This window comes from Muntiacus reevesi, chromosome 1 (assembly GCF_963930625.1).
Source record: "Muntiacus reevesi chromosome 1, mMunRee1.1, whole genome shotgun sequence".
Lineage (NCBI taxonomy): Eukaryota > Metazoa > Chordata > Mammalia > Artiodactyla > Cervidae > Muntiacus > Muntiacus reevesi.
The window spans coordinates 205,459,158-205,480,087 of record NC_089249.1 but is presented as its reverse complement, the minus strand read 5'-3'; the positions used below and the strand labels follow the sequence as shown (position 1 = coordinate 205,480,087).

General features: G+C 43.2%; 1 protein-coding gene across 1 annotated transcript in view; it reads right to left on the bottom strand.

The window, feature by feature from the left end:
* The window catches only part of MARCHF3 (membrane associated ring-CH-type finger 3), a 148,097-nt gene extending 130,548 nt beyond the window's left edge, over nt 1-17,549 (bottom strand). Inside the window, exon 1 of the mRNA XM_065934368.1 lies at nt 17,331-17,549. The gene's annotated coding sequence lies outside the window, so the exon portion shown is untranslated. The remainder of the gene's footprint in view (nt 1-17,330) is intronic.
* Nucleotides 17,550-20,930: the final 3,381 nt, after the last annotated feature.

The window sequence follows — 20,930 nt, the reverse complement described above, 5'->3', positions numbered from 1 at the left end:
AGATTCCACCAACGTTATCTATCATCAGAAAGCCTAAGATAAAGTAAAGGGTTATTTGTATCTCAGTTAATATTATATAAACTCTTTTCAGTAGGCCTTTTAGAAAGTAACAAGATGGCTCTTATAAATGAAGCTTTATTTGTGCTACTTCCTTGCACACAGGTTTATAAGCATTGGTATTGTATTTCCTATATGCGGGGACAGAGGTTATTAAATGTGTGAATCATGACTGGGTTCCTATTACATGTTTGCATAATGGATTCCCTCTCTGTATTTCCCCACGAAACTAGGCCCTCCACACCCCACCATTATCAACCACCCCACCTTTCCCCCCATTTATGCCCTTCTTGTGTTAAAATGCAAAACCTACTGATAACCTTGCTTGAAATTTGTGATCAGATAGATTGTATTTGAGCTCTTGCATATAATACTGGGACTTGTCTGGTGGTCCAGTGGCCAAGACACTGTGTTCCCAATGTAAGCAGCCCAGGTCTGATTCCCTGCTTGGGGATCTAGATCCCACAAGTGACAAGAGTTCCCATGCCGCAGATAAGACCCGGCACAGTCAAATAAATAAATAAACACTAAAATCAAACACAGATAAAAGAAACAGCCGTAAAAAACACTCAAAACGACAACCAGTAGCCTGATGGGTATTGCCATTACAATTAAAAGTTGCCAACAAGAAAATTTTATGTATTTCTCACTACAGAAACGAAAAATAAGCAAACAGGCTTGAAAGATGAATAATATCATAAATTATTTAAATTGGAACAAGTCCATAGAAATGATCCATTTTTCTGTTCCTTTCCTAGAAGATGGATACAAGGTTTACAAAGGATCCTAGGAACTTATTCTATATTTACCTCTTGTCACAGGCAGACTCAGGGTTCTGATTGCGGTCAAAGTAGAATGGTATACCTGACCCTCTGGTGATTTACACTGATATCAAAGAGGAATCTCATGTAGCAGTATCTAAAATTAGATAACCAATTTCATAAGGTGGTAAGGAGTTCTACAATCCACGTAAGGATTTAAATATTCATTAGTTATTCATACATTTTTGAAACTAGAAAAGAGATTTTTCAAAGCAAAATCTATTTCAGGCACGCCTAAATATTTTCTAGGATGTTCCCACCAACTTCTGTCAACAGAGGCCTAGAAGATGAGCTAACTTTACCACTCACAATCAGCTTGCATCATTTTGGGCAAGAACCTGGCACATACAGTGATGCAACCAGACCCCATGGCCACATCACTTGTGTTTGCTTCAATCAGAAGCCAACAGACCTCTTCCTGCCAAATGAAAACCACTCCCAGAATTTTCATTCCAGAGGGGAATCTGTGAGAGCTGTGCTTCCAACCCCTCTCCAACATACTTCCCCTGGATCAGGAATAAAAATGTAGACTCTGTGCTTAAGCTGAGAAGGAATAAAGACTAAAAACACTGTTAAGGTACTTTTTTTCATTGAGCCTCCACACCACTCAGCTCACCTCTTGAAAGTTACAACCTGCCTGAAATAATCCTAGTTCAGAGCATATTAATCTGCATTAATGACCTTTGAAAAGGTGAGTCTAGGAAGACCTTGAGATTCAAGCAGTGAAATGATCTACGCAGAATATATGGAACCCATGAGCCAGGGTACTTCTGTGAAGGACTCTGTGCTGGAAGTAAATGAATCCTCAGTGCTCTAAAGACAGATTCAAATTCAGTCATCTCAGCATGCCTCCATCTATTCAACCAAATAAGCGCCGGCACTCTGGGCTTGCGTTCAGTTCTCAGTCTAGCATGAGGGGATGGCTTCTCTCATAATCCAAGGCTCCATCTTGGTCTGGCCCCTCCCAATAAGGTATGGGGCAGATGCCAGAGAGCACTGCTCCCCCCCCATCTTGTTAAAATTAGAATATGCAAATGCATGCAAACCAGGCCCTTTCTGAGGTAAAAATTTCTACATATAAATATTAAATCTTCCTCATAAAAATGTTAGTCACTCAATCGTGTCCGACTCTTTACGATCGCGTGGATTGTAGTCCGCCAGGCTCCTCTGTCCATGGAATTCTCCAGGCAAGAATACTGGAGTGAGTTGCCATTCCCTTTTCCAGGGGATCTTCCCGACCCAGGGATCAAACCAGGGTCTCTTGCATTGCAGGCAGATTCTTTACCATCTGAGCCACCAGGGAAGCCCAGGTCTTCCTCATATGACCCCAAAAATAAAAGTAAAAAGCAACTGGATTCCCTAAGAGTTTACTTTTCTCCTATATCCATATACTACTTTACATGCAAAGATGAAGATAAATGAGATTTTAAGAGAATTCTTTTTTTTTTTTGAGAGTTCATTTTTAACTGTTTACTCCTTGTTAGGAATTTCAAACACCAGGTATATCTTTTACTATAAGTGTACATAGCTGATTACTGCTTCCCATTTATACTTCTAAAATGTGAAGGCTACCATTATAATTGGTATTCAGAGGTCTGCTCATGTGCAAAACCAAAGCAGTTCAATTAGTTTGCCCAACTGGGAAAGTGAGTTATATAGAAACAAATGGGAATGACAGATTAAAAGGCTATCCTTGTTAATACTTTTAAATTGGGCTAAAGTTAGTTATACCCTGTTGAGTTTTTCCACTTCTTAGGATGAACAATGCAGTGAGCATGGCGAGACATACTGCTTGGCCTCTAATCTTAGCTGTGACATTTCCTGTCTCATGTTCTACCATCAATAGTGACCTACTTGCTATACTATGTGACTTTCCAACTGGGTCTTTTAATGCTCACACATGGGAAACACAATTATTTTTATATTTAGCACAAAGTGTAGCTGTGAAACATTTCAAATGATTTCTAGTTCAAGATATCCACACTAATCTTATTTGGTGGTAATCTTTTTTTGCTTTGTCATTTAGGAAAACAACAACAGTTATAACACATTAAAAATAAAGTTTTTGCCTTATTCTTAAATGTGAAAATGTCACATTATGTCAGTATCTAATAAATTGAAAACTAATGAGCAGAAAGTAAAAGAATCGTATGTCCTAGTTACTTATCTTGTTTGAAGAACTGGACACAAATGGCTCTTGTTGGAAGTGACAAGAAACAACACTGCTGGTATTATTTAGGTTTGAAATTGTTAGAAAAGTGGAAATAACTTAATAATGATGATGAAACACTAGAAATGAAACACTAGAAATGCAACAGTAGTGTACAAAAAGAGCCACAGAATCTGCTAGGTAAAACTAAAAGTCACACAAAAAAATGCAAATTAAGATTACAAATACTGAGCAAGAAAGCCTTATAATACAACAGAAAATGTCTGAAAGTAATTCAGGAAAGTTGATTTGCTAGGCAAAGTAAAACTGCCATGCATAGTTTTTTTTTTTTTTTTTTCTCTTTGTAGCCCTGTGTTCATTTTTTTTTTTTTTTTTTTTTTTAAATATTATTTTATTAGTTGGAGGCCAATCACTTTACAACATTTCAGTGGGTTTTGTCATACATTGACATGAATCAGCCATATAGTTACACGTATTCCCCATCCCGATCCCCCCTCCCACCTCCCTCCCCACATAGTTTTATAAATTAAGAAAAAAGCCATCATTGCAAATTTATGTAAGTGTGTATGTAACATAGCAAATGACTGTTCAAAATTTTACGTCTTGTCTTGTCAGCTTTGATCCACACACCCTAAAGAAATGAACAAAGGATCCAACACTCTAATGAGGAATACTCGTGCCATGTCACTTGTGAATAAGCAAGTTCCCAACACTCGACCAAGTCTCCAAAACACATGTCAGGAGTCTGCAGTACACGTTTTTAAAGTGAGTTTCCCAAACTCTGTGGCTATATCAATTCAAAAGCAGCTGCTTCTGTGAATCATAAAGGACCTTTCAAAGCCCAGTGTTCACACGTGGAAAAGTCCACGTTCTACTTTGCCTCTGCCAAAGAAACCTCACTGCCTGCCCTCCCCGCCCCCCAACACATCCTTGGGAAATATTCCAGCAATGTGTGTGTACCCATTATGGATTCTTTCTCATTGCTACTGCTTTCGCTATACATTTTCTATAACCACATGCTGTTTCCCACCCACACAGCTTAGAAAGAAAGAAAGAAGCCTTTGTTGAGCCATGAAAGGGCCAATCTACTGTATATGAAAACTACCCCATCGAAGGCAGGCTTTCAAGGGTGTCTATAGACCATGCACCTGTCTAACTTTAGTAATGATGATACACTGACCCAGCTCCTTAATTACTGATCCCATTGTCACCTGCATCCTGATGGTTTCTTACCCAATCACACCCCCAAATCTACGCAGGTTACAAAGTGAGGAAGAAAGGGGTCCCTGCCAGGATACACACCAAGGAAGTGCGATGTGAACAGCATCAAAACATTTTTCTCCTCGCTCCACCTGCCTTCTGACTTGTCTCTGGTACAGAACAAAACAAACTGAAAGAACTAGATTAAAAGTTACTCTCAACTGTAAATGCTGAAAAGCCAAAGAAAAGGGGATTCGGAGGAAGGCACTCTGTTTCATTTCTGTCAATCCCATCCAAGTTAATATGTGAGGTAAAGCTGTTTTTCAATTTGCACCTTCATAATTACCTCAGGATAATTAATAACACAGTTCTAAGAATAAATCATTTTAGTAGTTACATGAGTTCAAATGAAAAATTATGTGTAAGCAGAGAAAACAATTTTAAGTGAATTTGCCACTCCAAATTATCATGCAATTATTATTCTCCCTGTTTACAACTTAGCCGTATATGTATACTTTCATTTTTAAGGGTTTATGCCCTAGAGCTTCCCCGGTAGCTCAGATGGTAAAAAGTTTACCTGCGATGCAAGAGACCAGGGTTCAAGCCCTGGATCAGGAAGATCCTTTGAAGAAGGAAATAGCCATTTCCTTCCAGTACTTCCTTCCTTCCATTTCCTACCATACTCATTCCAGTACTCTTGCCTGGGAAATCCCATGGACAGAGGAGCCTGGTGAACTACAGTCCATGGGGTCACAAAGAGCTGGACACGACCAAGAGGCTAACACTTTTCGTTTTCATGCCCTAAAATGAAAGGAGTTGGAGTCGATAAAACTAAAATCAATACAAAAACTAGAGTTAAGAGTATTACTCAGATTTCGGTCTTAGATTAAGCTCTTGAACTTTTATGTAATACTATTGTAATAGTAAATCTATCTTTTCTCCAAAAAACTATGATATCTATATTTTATTTTCCCTCAGAGACAGAAGGGAACAAAAGTAGACTTTTCCAGTTCTCAAACTTTACAGGAAAAAAACCTAAGGTGTACATAGCTAGCTCACTGATGATTACTATCCTACCTTATTCTTAGTGTAGCAGATAAAAGACGGACCATGGATTCTTAGAGGTTAAGACTTGTAAACATTAATTCCTTCATTAACTTACTCCCCTGATCATTCTTTTTACATATACCACCTCTGCCTTCATGGAACTTAATTAATGGGGGAAACAGACAAAAACAAGCAGACAAGTTGGTTAATTACCTAATGTTGTTTAAGAACCATACTGGAAACAAAAATGGGACAGAAACAAGGAATTGAGTGGGTGCCCTAAACAGATGAGATGGAAGAGTCCTGGGAGGTACCTGTGATGAGAAGCCCTGAATGGAAAAGAGTTAGCTGTGTGAAAGAAGGACATGTGACCCAAGCAGAGGGAACAGCAGATCCAAAGGGTCCGAGGTGGGAGTGAGACTGGTTTATTAGACAGCAAGGAAGCTGGTGTGGCTGGAAAACTGAGTGAGGGCAAGAGGGTCAGTGGTGATGCCACAGAGATGGGCGGGACCCTGCAGGCTACAAGAGTCTTGAGACTGTCCTCCAAGGCAAAGGAAAGCCACCGAGCTGAAGGAGCATGAGCAGATGAACCTGAGTCTTGATTCAAGCTTGCCCACTATGTGGCATAAGCAACTTGCTGGCATGTCTTAGATGCTATTAATAAATTCCTAATTTATAAAAGGCATTCAACACATAATGACCAGTTATAATCATCAATAATTATCATTATTGTTATTGTTCTGACATGTAAATAAAGTTAAAAAAAGTTTTTTCCATTCAAATAGGGCTATACTGTAAAATGATATATCAGAAATACAGAATTATTGAGAAATAAGCAAAAAAACCTTTTTTATTCTGTAAAGATCATATTCTTATTGAGGACAAATAGACATAAATTAGTACATTCAAATTCATTAGGGCTTATTGTGGTTCTAATCAGAATAATTATTGATCTTGGCTCAGTTCTGTCCTTAATTAGTCTGCATTGTGGCTTTTCTCTCCTTGTCAACCTATAGCCTTGTCATTTTGTATCCAGAACTGTGTAGCAGTTCAGTGGTATCTGTCACCTACACAACAGTCATAAGGGCGAATTTCACAGCTATTTTTCAAGCCACTGAGTGCCGTGAAAGTGAAAGTGAAGTCGCTCAGTCATCTCCGACTCTTAGCGACCCCACGGACTGTAGCCTACCAGGCTCCTCCGTCCATGAGATTTTCCAGGCAAGAGTACTGGAGTGGGTGATAATGGCCTGATAGCCTCTACTGCCCCCTCATTTCCACACACATACTTCTTTCTTACTAACAGAATCCTGATGTTGTCCTCTTGCAAGTGACTGATGTAGAGATGGGGCATAGAATCCTGTTGTAATCAATGAGAAGAAAAGACAGGTCTTTTCTTCTGGGTCATGTTTTCATGCTCTCCAAAAGAACCTGGAAGGGGGGATATTGTCCTGCCTGCAACGACATGTCAGTACCACTGTTACCATCCTGCAGAAGGAATGGACCAGTCTTAGGTAAAATTTACGGTCCTGGAGGCCAACAGTGGCAGAAAGGTGAAAGAGATGAATAAAGCTTGTATCACTGTCTTGGTGTCACTGAGTCAATCAGCCCTGCCGCCTGACCTGCTTCTCGTGTGATATAATACACTGCCTTACCACGTAGGTCCGTTTGGGTCAGGGAATTCTGTTTTGTGTGGAAGGTCTCCAAGCACCTTATCTCCACATGGACATTTCCATTTGGAAACATCACTCCTTCCTTTGGCTCTGGGAAGGTCTGCAAATGGAACTAGGACTTCTGACTCCAGCCCAGTGAACTCCAGCCGTCGTGGATATGAGCTGATACAGCATTTTAATTTTGATGCAACACTGGGATAGTCACCTAGAAAAGCCCAAGGGGAAACACTCTAGAAATCACCACAGGAAGACAGTACTTGGGCATGTGTAGCTGGTACCAAATGGCCTGCCTCTGGCTTTCCCAATCTTTCAAAAACTTTGACTTTCATCTCCCACTTGCCTAGGACAACTGTTTTTTCCCCAAGACCCAAATAAAGCACAGCTCTCACTGGCTTCCCCACCCCCCCATAAGGTTGCCGATTGTGAACCCTTATCTAATACAAGAATATGAGCAGAGAACATGCAGGATGAACGCAGATCCCAATTCAAATTGTGGTGCTGGAGAGGACTCTTGAGTACCCCTCAGACTGCAAGGAGATCAAAATAGTTAATCCTTAAGGAAATCAACCCTGAATATTCGTTGGGAGGACTGATGCTGAAGGTGAAGCTCCAATACTTTGGCCACCTGATACAGAGAGTTGGCTCGCTAGAAAAGACCCTGATGCTGGGAAAGATGGAAGGCAAAAGAAGAAGCGGGTGGCAGAGGATGATTTGGTTGGATAGCATCACCAACTCAATGGACATGAATCTGAGCAAACTCCAGGAGATGGGGGAGGACAGGGAAGTCTGGTGTGCTGCAGTTCATGGGGTCACAGAGAGTTCGACGTGACTTAGTCACTTAGAGGAGGTGCATTGTGGCAATTTATAGGCAGGGGGGTTGTCCTGAAAAGGAAGGAGGAAATGCTATGGTCATGATAGGATCCTGCCTGTTTTTGTTTTAGCTGTGCAGGATTATTTTAAAATTGAAAATATTAAAGACCCATAAAATAAAATAGTCATCTTGGAAAAAAGGCCCAGATGATAACTAACTATGTAGGGAAGGAATGCGGTGGGATTACGGCTTCCTATGGTGGTGCTGGTGGGGGTTGGGAATGAAGTAAAACAAAGATTACATAAATGTCTACAATGATTCACAATAAGCAAAAAAGCAGTATGGCTTGAAACCAAAGTAACCATTCCAGTCTAATAAGCATTTTTCCTATGAGAAAATTATAGAATTATAAATTTAGCTCATAATGGAGAACAGAAAGGGTAATGCACACAGATTTCATAATGTTGCATACTATTTGAGAAACATTACTTAGAAAATGGGGTGAACATTATAACTGGTGAAAATTTGCTAAAAGATTGTAATTAAAACAGAATAGTAAATGGTGCCTTAGCTCTCGAAAGGATTGCTATCAGAATCCCACTTAATGTCTTCATTACTAATTTGCAGCGAAAATGGGAATTCATTCAACATAAGGACTAGGTTTAGCTGTGAGACGTTGTCAGGGGCAGGAAAGTGGGGGAAAGATATCTGGAGGAGTTAGAAGCAACACGTGCTAAGTAGGTCACGATAAACAACCTGAAGCACCAAAAATAAATAAATGAAGGCGACAAAACTGAAACTTGCAGGCAACAATTTTGAAGGGAAAGAAAAAAGTGACAGTTATTGACATTAGCTATAAGGCAGCTGCTGCTGCTGCTGCTAAGTCGCTTCAGTCGTGTCCGACTCTGTGCGACCCCATAGAGGGCAGCCCACCAGGCTCCCCCATCCCTGGGATTCTCCAGGCAAGAACACTGGAGTGGGTTGCCATTTCCTTCTCCATAAGGCAGTTACCCAGCCTCAAAAGAGAAACAGGCAGAGGTCTGTCACAACAACAAATTAAGGACTTAATAAAAGATGCATCAGTTCACATATCCTTGCTTTTAAAGAAATCAGGGTGACCCTACCCCTCTTTTCCCTATTCTGAGTATGTCAGGTTCAGCTTTTGTGGAAAGCTTCATCTCTTTGGTTGTAATGAATATGTCTAGTGTTAATAGAGATGTGATCTTGTTTCTTAATGATAGAAAAGTGAGCAGGAGGTGGTAAGAGTGATCAGGCAGGTGAGGGAGGGTGTCACTGGCAAGCATGGGTTAAGCTGCTGAAAAGTGAGGTTTTGTGAGGCTAATTACTTTTGCACTGTGGAAGGCTATAATATCCCAGCGAGGAGGAACTGTGCTATTGTGATCTTTCTCTTAGCACTAGAAACACACACACACACACCAGAATGCTCTAGGAAATTCCTTTGAAAATGGTCAAAAATGCAGTTACTCCTGCAGGGAAAAGATGAATAGTAACACTGATTAGAAGAACTTTCATAACGTAGAGTTCTTACCTGAACAGAAGGGAAAGAAAATATTAAAGAAAGAAAAACATTATTGCAGGGTGGGGCTACAGGACAGAGAGAAGTTGAAATTAGGAAAACTTAGAAGGTTAAGGATAAAAACTTGCGGAATGTGAGAACCTCTGTTGGGTAACACACTCACAAAGTGTAAGAGAAAGAAGACTGGCCCTTAGGGATGCTCAGAAGCAGATCTGAGAAAATGCCAAAGCCCTGCACACAGGGAGGACCTCCACTGACTGCGGGCAAGGGGATGACCTGCATGCTGCACTCAGGCTTGCCTCAGCCCCCACCCCTCCACCCAAGCCTTCCTCAAGTCCTCCCAGGCCCCGCTCCCAGGGGAACGCAGAAGCCTCAGGGTATGCAGGGACGGGTGCTCCTGACACAAGATCCAAAAGAAACCGGTGGTTGAGTCCATGACTTGATCTAGGGTGGTCATTTCTCTTGCCTTGAACGTTGAAATAACTTTTAGTAATCACTCAATTGTCTAGTGATATTTTCTTGGCAGGTATGAGAAGAAAGCACCTATATTAAGAGAGGCTTAATCTCCCAGATGAGATGGAAAATAGGGGTCCTTGATCTCTTGCAGTCATTTAAAGCCTGTTAAGATCTAACATAAAAGGGCTATCCTAATGGCCCTGACCTCAGGCAGTTACGCTTAACTCAGCTGATCCATAAACTGCCTGGACACACAGTATGCAGACCACCTTAGTGACCCAGTTCTGAGGTGAGCGCTGGCATTTATCTAAGTCCTCAGACTGTGTCATAAACCTGACTCTCTAAGGACGATGCTTCCTGAACAAAGGGTGCTTTATCAATGAAAAATATTATGCAAGTTAAATTCTGAAATAAAAATCTGCTGGAATTAAAAAAAAAAGCTTAACTCAAATGCCAAGTTCCCCCATTATGCTGGGCTTAGCATACTACTTATACTAGCAGCCTCTAGGCACAGCACCACCTAGTTCCTGCAAGACCCCCAAATCTCCTATGGCCAAACCTAGGTAGTCACCTACACTGAATGGCAAAAGAGACCAAGCCATCTGAGACTTCAAACGATGCAAGCGTGAGGCTGTCCCTAGTCTCAGAGTGGGACCCATGAGTCAGCTGCTTTGTCAAGATAGGCCAACGGGTATGGGAACATCAAAGGAACCAGGGGAAATGGCCTGATTGGGGCAGTGGGTAGTTGGAGACATTCTTAAAGACACAACAGGGAGGTGGTAAGAGAAGAAGGCAAGGCAGGGATGGAGCAGAGAGACCCTGAGGATGCAATGGGCAGGCATGGATGACAGTTTTGTGAATTTCTAAGACTGGGCTACAGCAGAAAATTTGGGACTGCAATTCAGTTATTACTGTCACGCAGACTTTGGGTAAATAGCCTGTGCAAGTCCTTGTAAGGCCTTGCAGGTGTTCACCTATAATTCTTTATAGTCTCTAGGGCACCTAGCAACTATTTCTTGAATACCATCTCTTGAGAAGCTAGAAGATGTCAGGTGTGGTCCTTTCCCTTAATGGGCTCCCAGTCTGGAGGGAGGGATTACAGCAGTTAAGGGCTCTGCTGGTCGTATACAACCAGGCCACAGAGGCGCATGGAAAAGGTTCCCAAAGGTGCTTATGCTTGAACTGCATTTTGAGTTGGCTAAGCTGAGAACAGGCTACTTGTGATAGACATTCAATTAGTACTTGCTAATTTGTTTCTGTTCATTTTGGTTTGTGAGGACTGCCTGGAAGATTGTTCAAGGACTAGGAGATAGTTCTTATCACCATTGTTTTTAATACTGTGAATCAAAAAAGATAAACCTATCTGGTTTAGTGTCTATGGATATAATCTGAAAATTACTATACCTTATCTTTGGCTGAGGTGAGGAGTACACTTGTAATTTTTCTAATTACAAGACATCTTCTCATTATACTTATTTCATAGCAAAAAGTTTTAAAAGCTTTTGAAAAGATCACATTTTGTTCACTTGAAATATGTGTGTATATTTTAGCATAAAATATACTTGGCAGCTGCTAACATAATTGGGTGGCTACGCCTTGCAAAAACTTGATTTCTTTTTAATCAAATTTTTAGAATCATACTGGGTTTCCTGCCAGTGCTGCAATAGTGAGCAATAAATACATCATTAGATCAATGGTGGTTGGATGATAGATTACTCAAAAGATAGTTCCAGCCAAGAAGAACAAGCCCAGAAGTCTCATTGTGCAAAGATTAATAAAATACTGTTTAAAACATAGATCCTGAGTTAATATAGCAGGGAAGAAAACACTGCAAAAGAGAACAGAACGGCCTTGGGTTTATAATGTAGGGATATTGATCATGGATTTTCCAAAGTATTTTAGAATAGCCATACTATCATAAATGCCTCTGATTAGACTCAGAGATGAGAAGGAAAGCATTATAAAAAAGAAAAGAAACTAACCATGGGAAGGCTTGTGCTATAATAAATTATTTAAAGCAAGCAGGGCTAGTGGGTTGTGAAGACAATATAAAACAGAATCAATGCCCCCAAGAAACCCCAAACCATCAGCACCTCTATAAATTTCTTACCATCCTATCTGGCATTTTACTGGAGGTGTTTCTTTCCCACCCTTCTTTCCATCCCATCCCAACTGTGACCCTTCACTTCTTTGCCAATTCTTTTCTCAGAGCTTAACATTTGTTTTTCTTCTCTAACCCAGGATGCTGTATTCAGTTATATTTCTCAGCTTGTATCACAAGAGTATATGTAAGGACACAGATGAGTGAATCTGTCACTTTATTCATCTGGATCTTAAATTTCCCATGGAAACTCTATGCTGGGAATATTTAATAAGATACTTGTAACAACATGACTTTCATATTATCCTTTTTAGTTTTTCTTTTTTCTTAATATTGTTATAGTTAATCCACAAAGTTAAAGCTAGAGTAGAACTTCCATAGTTCAATGACCATTCTAAATCCAAAAACCAAAGTGAAGGTAGGAACTTAAGGGGACATTACGGAAGAGAAAAAGTCAAGATGGCGAAGATTTGAGTATTAGGAGATGTTTAAAAGGCAGATTGATTTGAAAAGTAAATTTTTTATATGTAGATTTCACCATGGGAATAAGGATATGGAAAGAAAAGTCAAAAAGTTGAATTTGTCAAATTTTTTTTGCCAAAAAATTTTGCTAAAAGTGTGTCATGGGCACCCTCCCCCCCCCCAAAAAAAAAAATTGTGAGAACTGTTGCTTAGAACCTTGTAATGATCTATGGCCAGTTTCAAGAAAAGTAGCATTCTACTGTAGTTTTTTAACTAGGCATAAATCAATACCATTGTAGAACCAGGGGCTGTGATTATACCTTAGGCTTTGGACATTTTCTAGGTCCATCCAATCACACAAAAGCTGGGCAAGTTCTTTTTGCCAGCTTAACATTATTAGCCATACAACATGACTCAATAGGCAACATACAGTTCTAAAATAGTACAGTTCTAAAATATTAAGTCTCCCAAATTCTACATACAGGCTTTGCTGCATTTGGGTTCTGTGACCTTTTGCAAATTATTTGCCATTCTGGGTCAAACCTAGATGGTTAAGGTCAGGATCATTGAATTATTATCATATTAATATATGGTATGTGGCTGGTTAGCTTTAGAAAGAAAATTGTTCCAAGGTAACATGCAATATAAAAAATTTGAAGAGGTGAAAAAAAAAACTTAGATGATATGAATGACTAAGCATGACTCTATCATCTCATCACAAAGTTACATAAAAACAATTCCAATACAAGACCAACTTCTCAGTTATTGGTGTCATCTTTGGATGTGAAAGAAAAAAATCTAAATAAGGTTGGCTCTTGGTATCTGGGGATGAGGAACCCTCGAATGAGGAACCCGTGGATATTGAGTCCTGAAACCAATCCCATGAGGATACTGATGGATGACTATATTATTATTCTTTTGTGGCTGCTGTTTGCTCATCTGTAACAAAGTGGGGGAAAAAATCCTTGCACACAAAGGATTGTTAAGATAAGCAACCTATAAACATGCCTGCCAAGTGTTCCTCAGAACATAAATTGCTCCATAAAAGTACCAGTAACGATCCGGTGGCCTGGAAGAATCCAAGTTCAGTGTTCTAGCCTATACAGGTCCTTTTGTCAGCAGTGAAATAAATATTCTGGGCACATCTGACCTCAGAGAAGTCACCTGGTTATTTAGGTACTTGGAGAGTAGGAAGAGGGAAGGGCAGCAACTTTCAACAGATCTTTTCTCTTTTAAACTTTACCTAGGAGTGTTAAACACTGAGAACTATGCCAGTGTGAAAGGGAAGAACAGAATCTGAAGGGATCAAACTACATATAAAAAGCTAATTGATAATGATTAATACATCAAAATCACACTGATTTGAACAACTGCTTTTTAAAAAGTTAACTTATTTATTTATATGGCTCTGTCGGGCCTTAGTTGCAACATGCAGGATCTCTGTTGAATCATGTGGTGTCTTTCACTGCAGTGTACAGAGTGCACGGACCTCAGTAGTCAGTGCAGGCTTCGTGCTCCATGGCATTTGGAATCTCAGTTCCCCAACCAGGCACTGAACTTGCACCCTTTGCCTCGTGGGCTTCCCAGGTGGCGTTAGTGGCAAAGAACCCACCTGTCCGTGCAGAATACTTAAGAGATGCAGGTTCGATCCCTGGGTTGGGAAGATCCCCTGAAGAAGGAAATGGCAACCCACTCCAGTATTCTTGCCTGGAGAATTCCATGGACAAAGGAGCCTGGCAGGCTACAGTCCATAGGGTCACAAAGAGTCGGACTTAGCACGCACACACCCTTGTGTTGCAGGATATATCCTTTACCACTGGGCCACAATGAAGGTCCGCACACTGATTTAAAAGGAGAGGTGGCAATCAGTTCTCAATTCTTCTCCCTGTGATCTAAGAAAATCTGTGTACCTGATTAATTTGATACCTCAAAATACTGAAGATGACTTTCTGAAACCAAGACTCCCTGAGCCTCTGGCTTGTGGCCTGGGACACTCTCCTGACCAACAGGCAGACCAGCTACAGTTTCCTAAGGAGATCTCTGACCTCAGACAAGTCTGCTGTAGCCCCACTGAGGTTCCAGCTCCCAAGCTTGGAGTGAGTCAAAGGTGGCTCTTAAGAACTGGAAGTCTTGTACCCTCCAGGGAAAAATGCCCAACAATGTGAATTAGGACTTGTAAGGTTACCCCGGAGCACCCCAGGAACCCACTGAATCTGGAGGAGGGAAGGGATCCAGCTGGGGTGAGGTCTTAAACTATCTTGCTTCCCAAGACAGACTTCCTTAGAATTGAGGCTAACCGGAACTAAGGAGTCCCCAGACACTTCTGAACATAGGACAAAAGGTACCCTTGTTGAGGACACAAGAGTTTACCTATAAATTTACCTATAAATTTCACACGGCTAGTAAACGCCACCTGGAAATTTTGGAACAATTATTTATTGAATCAACTCACAGACTGTAATTGTTCTTTTATATTATAAATGCTGTTGCAGTGTTTCTCAAAATATTGTGAGAGGATCCTTGACATCAGAGTAACTTGTGGGTGCTTGTTAAAGATGTAGATTCCTAAGCCCCACCCCAGATTCCTGAATCTAACCCTGGAGACTGAAGTCCAGCCCATGAACAGAATTTTTAAGGAGAAGCCCAATTGACTCAGGTGACCCATGTCAAGACAGGAGAATTATTGTGTCTACACATTCCATCAGAAATGTATGGATTAGGGGTTAGAATATTTTCCCCCTAATGTTTAAGTACCATAAAAATGAAAACAATGTTTGTGATAAGTTCTTAAGAACCATGCCAGTATTTTCTACCCATGTATAATAAGCACCATTATTAAAATGTGATTACGAGCAAAAAATTATTGGGTAAAATATCAACCCTGCTTCTCAAAAACACTGCCTTTATTTTGTCACCAAAAGTAATTATGCTATTAAAGGAATTTATAGATTTTTTAAGTATCAGTCACTTGGCTGCAGGAACTTAATAAGCTGTTCCACTCCTCCTATAGCTATTTAGTCATCAAAAGTTTAGTGATAAGACTTTTATTATTATTATTATTTTAAAGTATAAATTGTGAACCATTGCACCTAGTGATTAGGCTGAATATGAATTTATATCCGAGTGATACATTCTTAAAAATATGTTTCATTAGAATTACTAAGGCAGTCAGAGCTAGTAGATTAAATAGCCTCTATAGTAATGTTCTGTTTACTTCTATTAAGATTTTTTTGGGGGGAGTGCAAAACAATTCAGTTTTAATTCATTCTCTTAGGAGCAAAAGGAAACAGTTTCTGATATACATGCTACTGCAAAGCAGTAAACCAGTGTTGCATGGTTATGTGACAAGCTCCACATTTCTTTTCTAGAGGGATTTTTTTTTCTTCTTTATATACTCCTCCTTTCCAAACCATGCCTATAATTATTTCACAAAATACAGTTTGCCATTTCTGAAGAATCAAGCACTCCTTCTCCCCCTCACCAAAAATCACATGTTCAGGCTGAACTGTGAATGAAAATGGGCCTGAGAGGAGGCTTTGTTTGTAGCCTGTTGTTTCTACTAAGGGTTGCCCCCTACCCATGTTCCACCCTGGAGCTCCCAGGGAAGTATACATACTATGTTTTAACAGATGGGCCGGCTGGCGGCTGCTGGGCTATAAAACAGGAACTGGGAATCTGCTTGGAGTGGTATTGAATTGAATGCTCATAAAGTTCATGGACATACACTGACCCAGACAGACTAGGCAGATCCAGACATGCTTACACACACACACTCAACATACACCCCACAGATCAGAAAACGTTCAAGGCAGTTTCCCCCTCCATATCTCTTTCATTTGCTTATCAGTTATACACACACACATATAAATACACACATACATGGCACATCTACATATGCATGGATAGCTATATATCTCAATGTTTTTACACATTCTCAAGGATCAAAATATCCTCCAATCCTGTCCCTAAGTCTCTACCTAGTTAGTACTCTCAATAAGCTCTCTCTCATTCATGTTAAATAAGAATTACAAGAAGATAATTAATTCTATTTAGTCCACACATAATATAAATCACATATATGTAACCACCCTCAAAAACAAAACAAAAACAGCTGCTTTTACCCCTTATCAACCAGAAGGGGAAAAAAAAATCTATCCCAGACTGAGTCACAGACATTAAGTGTCAGGTTTAACCTTGAATCCTCTGTTGTCAGTTCCTGTCACAACTTCATCACTTAAACATACAGGAGCTCAGACACCAACCGACCAGCCTGGTGGTCGTTTTCACAGTCTTTTGGATTCCCCGGGGCCTCCCAGCATTGGGACACACAGCAGCTACCCCCGGTCATAACGAAGTCTTTCGGGCACACCTTGCATAAGGATGTAGAGGTCCGAGCACCTCATGAGGGATGTGGATTCAAGTGCTAATGGGAAGTAATTACAAAGTTTTATATCCGCGTTGTCAATTCCTTTCAATAACTGCAAAGCCCTAAAGCCGCTGCTACGGAACCTGGCTGGTACTTAAGTTCTCTGAGTCCTAAAGACCCACCCCGAGCCGGATGATCGCTGGCATCAGGCACAGGGCTACCTCTTCCCGCCGACTCCGGCGCGTGTTAATTTTTCAGGAACCCATCTTCAAGCATCTAGGAACTACTGTCCGCACGCCACTTGACACGAAGACAGCCCCTAGCGCGCGTGTCACCGCTGCAGAGGGCCAGGGGACGCGTCCTCAGACCCCATCTAATGATGGCAATTACAACACACCAAGTTTTCGCCGACGCAGAGCCGCGTCCTGGGCCGATTTGGGACGCTTTGAAACAAGAAGTTCGGGAGTGGGGGGTGCTGGCAAGGAGCGAATACCGCCAAGCCCTAACCTCCCAACAAGCCGATACGCTCGCATCGACAGATCGACGCGCGCCAGGACGCGTCCAGTACCCCGCCGTCCCCCAGTCGCCGAACGACGCACGGGGAGCCGCTCTCCTTGCGCGCGGCCACTCACCCTCGTAGCCGAGTCCCGATCGCAAACCGACGCCCCTGCTGCGAGTCCTGAATCCCAAGTTGCCCCGAACCGGCGACAGCCCTCGCCCTGGCCGACCGGGGCACATTAGCTCCGGCAGGCACCTCGGAGGGAGCACGACAAGCCCGATGGTAGCCCCGGCTCAGCAGCTGCCCGGAGCGCGCCGACAATTCACGGACCTGCTCTGGGAATGAGGCGGACAGCCGCGTAGAGGCAACCCGGCTCCGGGGGGAGGCGGGGCCAGGAGGCGGGCGGGGCGGAGCCAACCCGGGGCCAGCCCCGCGGGGCGGGGCGTCCTGCCAACCGTGACTGGCGGTGCCTGCAGCCAATCGCAACAGCGTCAGGGCCCGGGGCGGCCGCGGGCGTTCCTGAGCGTCTGGCTCCGCCCCGCGGCCGCTGTCCAATCGCCCGCAGCTGAGGGCTGGCTGGGCTACGCGCCCGCGGCGGGGAAATTGGCAAAGGTGTGGAGTGAGACTGCGGGCTGGCGCTGTGGGGGCGGCTGCGGCTGGACCCCGACGCGTCGCAAGGGAAGTGGTGGCCCCGGAGGGCTCCTGTGGGCCTGGGGCCGCCTGGAACCGCCTTGAGTCGGCGCGCTGTGGAGCAGCAAGCCCGAGCGCCCCGTGGGCCGAGACTGGGTCGACACCGTCCACCCCTGGCGCCCGCAGGAGGTGCGGAACTTGGCGTTCCCGAAGGGAGTCAGCTGGAGGAAACAAACCCAAAGATGATGAAGCCCGGGCTGGATCACGGAGCCGCCGGTGGACATCCGGGATGAGAACTGCGAGCTCTGGGTTTTCTGAAAAGGTTCTGACTAAGGTCTGATGTTATCTCCGAAATAAATCTCCAACTCCGCCAACCCCGCGGAGAGTTCCCGACACCGTCCCTCCTCACCCCGACCCTCCACACTACCGGCAGCAGGGACTTGACCAGATGCCTAGGCTCCCTTCCCGACCCGAGGCACCCTGGCACCTGCACAGGGCCCGGGGCGAAAGGAAGGCTTGGGCGCTCGATAGTGGGGCTGTCTGGCGGAATGACCTCCGCAGAGGTGGCTCCCCCTGCCGCTGTCCCTGGGGTCTGCTGGATGGACCAGGACCGTCCCATCTTGGCGAGCAGGAACGGCGCAGAACGAGCCCCGCCTGTCTCAGACTGCGCGCTCTTGCCCCCTCTCCTTCGGAAGTCCGAGGTCCTAGTTAGACACCGTCGTAGTGCCTGGACTCGGGGCATTCTGAGCTCGCTGGGTGAATCCGTGGCTGAGTGGCCTCGAAGGAAGGCTTTGTGGGCTCTGCCCTCCCTGGACACCCAGGTCACTCTCGCTCATTGTCTTGGCGGATCAGCTCCTCAGCCGGGTTTTAACTCCTTGCCTCGACTGCTGCACACCTACATACAGAGCTGGGGGTGTCAAGAGTCACAAAGCAGAGCTGGGTGCTACTTTCCAGTCTGAGGCCTAGAATGTTAGCAAGCCCTTGACTGTAAACTGTTCGTGGGGAGCAACCTCCCTATGCCTTCCACAGGTCGACACCCAACCCATGTTAGGGAAATGAAGATGTGCATGGCAGGACGGGGGTCAAGCTCCCTGGCACCCTGACACTCACCTCCATCACTGACTGTTGTCTCCCACACATCTGGGTTCGATCCCTGAGTTGGGAGGATCCCCTGAAGAAGGGAATAGCTACCCACTCCAATATTCTGGCCTGGAGAATTCTGTGGACTTACAGTTCTTGGGGCCGCAAAGAGTCCGACAGGAATGAGTAACTTTCACTGGCCCCCATAAGGAGCTGCATCATAAGTAGCCCACCTCTCAAGAGCAGACTCTGATGAGGGTCATTGGCAAGGAAGGAAGGAAAAGGCCTGTGGCTGAAAAGCAGTGAAACGGCCCCTCTAGCAGGGAAGGCTGCAACTCTGAGGGGAGCTATGTGCTTGGACTGAGTTTCAAATTGTGTCACCTCATTTCCCCATCTCAGTGGGGAAAGCAGGCTGTCAGAGGGGCAAGAAAATCAGGGTCTGGACAGTCCTTAGTATGCCCTGAAAGATCGATTGTGCTAAGTCACTTCAGTCATGTCTGACTCTTTGTAACCCCGTGAACTGTAACCTGCCAGGCTTCTCTGTCCATGGGATTCTCCAGGCAAGAATACTGGAGTGGGTTGCCATTTCCTTCTCCAGGGGATCTTCCTAACCCAGGGATTGAACCCGTGTGTCTTATGTCTCCTGCATTGGCAGGCAGGTTCTTTACCACTAGGCACCTCCTGGGAAGCCCTGAAATATAGATTAGTCATGCAGAACTTGTGTATATTTAAGCCCTTCCTCACTGGTGGCTCAGACAATAAAGAATCTGTTTGCAGTGCAGGAGACCTGGGTTTGATCCTTGGGTTGGGAAGACTCCCCTGGAGAAGGGAATGGCTACCCATTCCAGTGTGCTGACCTGGAGGATTTGATGGACAGAGGAGCCTGGCAGGCTACAGTCCATGTGGTAACAAAGAGTGGGACACGACTGAGCAACTTTCACTCTTCCACTTTGATCTAATGAACCAAAAGACTGGTACAGGCAAGGAAAACCATTCCATCCAGTTCCAACAGTTGTTTAGTGTGCTGTGGAGAATGGCCTTTTCCCACAAGGAATTAGATATAGACCCTGTGAATGGAATATATACTAGGTCTGTCTATACTGAGGTCAGGATGGGAGATACAGGAAAAATGTCTTTCCTTGGATGTTTTTTCCAACTCCCGGATGACTGGAGAAAAAGTTTTCTACCAATGTTTATCATACCCTGTGAAGGTTTTGCACAGATGCTAATTATTTTTTTAAAAATCACCTTGGTAATAGGAGCCAAACATTGGCTGTTGACTACACTTGATATAGTATTTATGTTAGATGATGAAAAAAGGAAATAGGAAATGTCTTTTCATGAAATAAGTTACAACTAAACAAGTAACTTCCATGTCCCAATTTCCAAGGTTTTCTGTTTGTTTGTTTCGCAAAGACCTTCCCGTCCATGAATTCATAGACAAGCAACTTGGTCTTGTTTTCCCTTATAGGATGAATGACATTGGAAGAGGCAGAGCATGTCTAGATTACATTCATATTTCCACGCTATGTTCTGTGATAATTGGTACTTAACAGGAGCTTATCACTCAGGCACAGACTTACTTCACTTGTTGCCAGTCCCCCTAATGATCTCTTGAGTTGGGGTCATCCCCATTCTATTAATACAAAGGAAAAGTAAACCTATTACTTGCCTAAGAACTCATTATGGCCCTATTTGTATGAAACAAAACAAAACCGTGGAAATCTGAACTTGGAAATCTCTTGTTTAGTTCTTCCTGTTTCACCAAAAAGAAATATTCTCTCTCTCAAAAGAATGAGGAAGTTTATGGAATGGCTTGGAAGATTGAGAAGGGAAGAATGAGAAGATTGAGGTGGGACCATGGAAGCAGGTCTGGTCCCTTTGTGGATGGTGAGCAAATTTGCCTTCAGGTACTCTCACCCACCTCTGACACAGAAAGAATTATTTTGGGACCTCCTAAATTTCAATAGGGTGTGACTGATAGGAGCGCTGGGTTCTAGTCTGAGTGACTGCTGCGGTGAGT